A 6,258-nucleotide genomic window follows, 5' to 3' on the forward strand; every position below is an offset into this window, starting at 1 on the left:
GCAGTCAGGGTAAATTACCCCAACCCTAACTTTCTTCACCTGATTGTTCTCCCTCTCTCTCTCAGCATTAAGACACAAAGCAGCTATTTGAAGTTTCAACTCTAAGTTTAATGAAACTATTGGTTTATCCCTTAATGGAATTATTTCCCTTTGGGAACTAGAACCTCTAAGACCATTAGAGTCCAGAGTTGCATGGATAGGAAACAAACATTTTTACAGAGCTAAGAGTAAGAAAGACACATTTTAATTCCTGGACTGGTGAATCATGGCTATGGAAAGAAAAAAAAATCATCATAAATTGGTCACTGATTTAAAGCATATATTCTATCCTGGACAACATTACCATAGTGTACCACCACAACTTTTATTTCAATAGGCCAGTTCACTGTTCTATCAGATAAGCTGTTTTAAGAAGATGGGTAAAATGAAGTGAATCCCATGGATATAGTCATATTACTGCTCTTCAATTTCTATAAAATTCTGTTTGAGGACCATGAATTAAGCTTCTGTAAGTCCATGGACTTGGCAAAAGTATCATGGGCAAGGAAGGCAAATCCAGATTCTGAGTGTCTATTGAAGTGAGAAAAACAAAACAAAACAAAAAACCCATTGCTCTTTCCATGATAGAAGTAGTCTAATATAATCAACATGACACATGATGTTTGGCTATTACTTTAAGGGGATGAAGCCATAATGAATCTCACTGTTGGCCTCTTCTTTGTCAAGCTGGCCACTTAGCAATAACCAAGTTGGCTTTAGAAAGTGGAAGACCATGGTGCTGAGCCCTTACTTGCACTCTATCCCTGATGCCATGAGTACTTTATTCATGACCAGGTTGGCTGAAGTAAGAGGCTGACTGGTATCCACAGAATGGGTCTTCTTGTGCACCTAATTATACAAACCCTCCTCTGTAAAGAGATTTCTATTTGATGAGCATTCACAAGCAACACGAACATCCTCATGCTCTTTGATCATTCAAAGAGATCTATCCACATATACATTCCCCAGTCATCGATCTCACCAATTTTCAATTACCTTCCTTACAATCTATGACCATTCAGTCAAACCACTAGCCACTGCTCATGAATATCTGTTGATCTCTAACTCTGGCCACCTCTTCTTCCGGGAAAAATAAATCAAGCACACTGCTTTAAGTTCTGTCTACTGAAAGGACTTGCCATCATCATTGTCTTCAAGACCGTCCTGTAGTTGGACTTCAGGAGAGCAGACATCTATTTTTGTGTAGTAAATATTGTCCAATATCATCTATAAACCAAGACTGAATTCTTTTCTTTCTCAATCAACTGATAATACTGAACTCCCCAAGAGGCCAGAGTATGGGCTAACGGGTATAAGACAATGTAGCAGAGCTATGGGTCTATGTGAGAGGGACTTAAGCAAAAACTGTCTTAATTATGACCTCCATAAATCCATACTATGACTGATAGACCACAGTGAAATTTCAGATCTTCAGTTATTAGTGTCAGTTCAAACTTATGTTGGTAATCACCTTAAATTATGATTTCTTTACTCAAAGCAAAGACTCTGAGAAATGGCTTGGACGACATAGAAGAAGGCTAGGAAGAAGGTAATAAAGTCTTGGCTTTGTATAGTTGTTCCTCCAAGAACCTGATTCTTCATTTTATTTAAATGAAATGGCATGAGATGGCATAACCAAGGAATTGGTTAAGGAGTCAAAATTCTATATAGTTGTGATTCAAGTCAGATTTCTGTTCATCAGATCTAAAGCTTTTCAACTCATACAAATCAGTGAGATCTTTAGTAGTATGTCCATCTGTGGAAACATGGTCTATTAGTCAATGCCAAATATCTCCACAGATAAGACTATTAGATTAATGCTTTATCTCTGCTCCCCATTAAGTTAACAGCACCTATTTGTCTTTGATAATTTACAGCCTCAACTTGGCTACAGCCATTTTAGGATTTCATCATCCCTATTGCATTACGGGACCTTGGTTTGACAACAGCATTTCTTGTTTTTATTTCTAGGCTAAAGAGAATAAAAACAACAGCTCTTGGGGTTCATGTGTAGCTTAGTTGGTTAAGTGCCTGACTTGGTTTCAGCTCAGATCATGATCTCATGGGTCGTGGAACAGAGCCCTGCTTTGAGCTCCTTGCTCAGTGGGAGTCTGCTTGAAATTCCTCTCCCTCTGCTCCTCCCCCCACCACTTGCACATGCATGCTCTCTCTTTCTCTCTCTCTCAAATAAATAAATAAATAAATAAATCTTTAAAAAACAAAACAAAACTCCAGCTCTTCAATAATAAAGAGCTATAACATAGCTCTTCAAAGCTTTCCTCATGAAGGAGTATTTTCTGGACCCTTCTGGGGGATATATTAAAGAAATAGCAGGAATTTACCTCATAAATCATATCTAACATTCCAATCTCTCTAAATTTTTGGATAACTTCTCTACAGTATACCCAAAACTCTGGCATTTCAATATTCTCTAGTTAGGCTACATTTGGGTCCATATGTCAGTCAACATCAAACTGTTAGAGCCACTCCTTTCTATTTGAGCTAATAATTCATCTGAGAATCTTACATCAATAGACTCACCCAATCAAATATTATACTCTTTCCAGCTGAACCCAAGACCCTTAGGATCCATTTTCACATATTTTCTCCCAGATTTCTGTCCATATAAATTGGGAAAATAATGCAAATATCTTGGTATATGTCACAGTACCAATTATTCATACTTTCCAATTCATCTTCTGGGACCAAGTGGGACTTAAGTCTAGTTATATATCTACAATCTATCCTCTGAGGAGGATCAATAGTCCTTTATAAACAGACATTAGGAGATATTCAGGCAAGGACAAACTAACTTCCTAAAATAGAGGGAAAGTCTACTCTTACTATCAAATGAGGCTTAGAATTTAAATAATTGAGGTCCCTGGTTTCATGAAAATCTGCTTACATATTCCACTTCAATTTTCAGAAATTCTTTCCAATCAATGCCCTATATCTAATATAAGAGTTCCTATAAGCAGAGGAATTCAAGTTGCATTAATTCCACAACCTGCAGGAACAGATTTTGGTTTAGTTTTTAGAAATTTCAACCATGTAGCTATAACAAATAAGAGTTTCTTACAGGGCAGTCCTGGAGTTTTTCTAGTTCCTTGAACTTGAGTGAAAGATTTATGACCCTAAGCTCATCATTTTATTTCTACAAGTTCTCCACTGTATTTATGAGCTAACAACCAATTCAATTTTACTGCTTATTTTCACTAAAGTGTTTCATAGTAGCAACTACTTGTCATACATTCTATCTCCTTCCTCTTCCTAGCTGCTTGAATACAGGTATCTACACATGATAACTTTAAGTAACCATGTCACCACTGCATGCCAAGACTACTAGTGCCTGCTTTACAAGTGGAAACAACAGGAGATAGAAATAATAGAAGAGAGAAACTGAAGTAGTTTGGAAAAATCGTATTTTAGTGTTTTTATTTCTAGTGTTAAGTGGACCACAGGAGGTAGGGAGGTAGGGAGCCTTCTAAAAAGCAAAACAGAATTCCTTACTTAAGATTATTCATCCCAAAGGACAACTGATTTATTTCTCATGAAAACAGAACATGTAGATAGACTACTGATTAGCTTGCTTTATCAGCTAGAGAGATCAACCTCTCAGCACTTATTTTTATACCAAAACAAAATGATATCTTTCATGTGCTAATTTTTGTGTCAGCTTGGTCTAAATGCATCATGAAAAGTAGACCTTGCATCCTTTACCAGTTAAGGAAAAAAAAAAAAAAAAAAAAAAAAGCTATGTGTTCCCAACTAAATCTAACTAGCAAGAGGCTGCTAGGAAAGGCATAGGGTACTTCCTGTTAGGTAAAACTGTGTATCCCTATTGCCTTGAGTCATATAGTCAGTAAACATTTGCTTTTTCAAATACAGCATTTAGAGAGACCATGGATTTTCAAACTTGGGAATGGCCATAAGTTAAAAAACAAAAACAAAACAGTGACAAAACTGACACCAGTCAGGCAAGTCTTCAAAACAGAATGATCTTTTGGCAGCACTGTCAGTTTCACTGTTCTGAAATAAATAGGGGTCTACTGCTAAGATGCCAGAGAAACACTTCATTACCCCCATGAGTCCTGGATGAGTGACTGGGTTTGTGCGCACAAATTGATGGGTGGAGTGCACGGGATATGGCTCTGTTTACTGTTAAATTTCTAGCGGCATAGTGAGATGCCAGCTACAACAGTCTCTGATGCAGCCAGCAGGAAAAGTGAGGATAGTTTGGGACACAGAGAAATTCTACTGCCTGTTGTTATTCTCCACTGGCTCAGAACAGAAGAAATCAGTTAGAAGTCACAGAGGGAAATTGAAGTACTAAATTTCATTTGGTTTCAAGTTGGGAAAAAATAAAGTGTTAGTCACACAGAGAGGAAGAGCATATAGAATCCAAAGTGGTCACACACACAAAAATCTTGGAAGATTGCTGAGGCCAATGGAGATGAGGGCCACTAGGCACTGTTAAGAGGAGGATATTTTGTCTAACAGTAGAGGTATATAATTTCAAGTGTTCTAAGCTTGAAAATAACCTTAAGTTTTATTCTTATGAAGCTAAATTCAACTACTGGATCAAAACCAAATCTTTAATATGACATCTCCCAAAGAATATGTACACCAGAAATAACTGAATAAGCCGGTGGCTCCATGCAAGAAACAATCTCATATTTTTTGGCAGGCAGTTTAAATGTTAAGGTCCCTGACTCTAGAGTCAGCTAAATCTGAGTTTGAATCCTGACTATATTTCCTATTAGCTACGTGACCTGGGCAATTACCTTAACTTCCCCTGCCTCCAATTTCCCACAGGAAATACTGGTGGTTAGTGGTTATATTGTCCCTTAAGAGTTATTGTCAAGGTTAAATAAGCAAATGCGTATAAATCACTTAAATTTGTTCATAGTAAATATAATCTAACTCTTGCCTCTGTTTAGACCCAAACCTTAGTACTTATGTAAATAGATAGGATTGATTTTCCTGCACTCCATTTGCTACTAAATCAGAAGATTTCTTGGTTAAATCTTTCGGTGAAGTACAGACTGATGTTTTCCTGCATCCTAGTAACATTCAGATAAACTTCAGGAGACACAAGTAGCTAATAAGCAGCAAATGTGAACAGCAAACTTTTCAAGAAGTCATTGCCCAGTTACCAGCATTGAAGCTCCCTCTACTACTACCTTAGAAATCTCACATCTCCCCTCACTCAGAAGACATTCAATGTCCTCCCAGTCGGGGAATATCTGACACTTCAACAAAATCTCTTCAATTCTATCTTCCCTTTTGAGAAGCGAGTATTTCATACTATCTAGGCTGGGGTATAAAATAATTTTTTAATTAGCTTTTTGGAATAAATGCTTGCTATGCCCACAGTGAATATGTCTCAGGGAAGGTATATGCATAACAATACTACAGAAACTCCCTGGGTACCTGAGTATTTACTGGATTGAGTAGTGAAGGTTCAAACATTTCAGATACATAATACTACCTGAAAAGAATTCTTCAATCCAGGACTTTAAATATAACACAAGGGTTTACTGACAACTACTGAGTTCATACTCAGTAGCAGAAACATATGCTGGGTACTATTATACATACATATTACAGAGCTGCACTGCTCAATATGGCAGCCACTAGTCCTATGGGGCTATTGAATACTTCTGAAAGTGGCTATTCCAAATAAGACATGCTCTAGGGGCACCTGGGTGGCTCAGAAGGCTAAGCGTCCAACTGTGGGTTTCAGCACAGGTCATGATCTCGTGGTTGTGGGATCAGGACCCACGTCAGGCTCCGTGCTCAGTGCAGAGTCTGCTTCAGAATCTTTCTCCTTCCCCCTCTGGCCCTCTCCACTCATACTCTAAAATAAATAAAAATCTAAAAAAAAAAAAAAAAAGTGTGCACTAAGTGTAAAATACACATCAGATTTTGAAGACTTCTTCCAAAAAAGGAATGTAAGAAATCTCAATAATTTTTACTATTTATTGCATATTGAAAGAATATTTTCATCAAGTTGGGTTAAAAATATGTTGTTAAAATTAACTTCATTTTTTCTGCAATGTGGCTACTATTAAATTTAATAGTATGCATATAACCATCACTACATTTCCATTGGGCAGTGCTGTTCTGAAGAACAAAGAGTGGATTCTAACAGTGATTATAATTTCTCCTTCACTTAGGGATTTAAAACAATACTTAAGTATTACAGCTAAGAAGACA

The sequence above is a fragment of the Ursus maritimus genome, unplaced genomic scaffold, assembly GCF_017311325.1.
Source record: "Ursus maritimus isolate PB19 unplaced genomic scaffold, ASM1731132v1 scaffold_12, whole genome shotgun sequence".
In the NCBI taxonomy this organism is placed as follows: domain Eukaryota; kingdom Metazoa; phylum Chordata; class Mammalia; order Carnivora; family Ursidae; genus Ursus; species Ursus maritimus.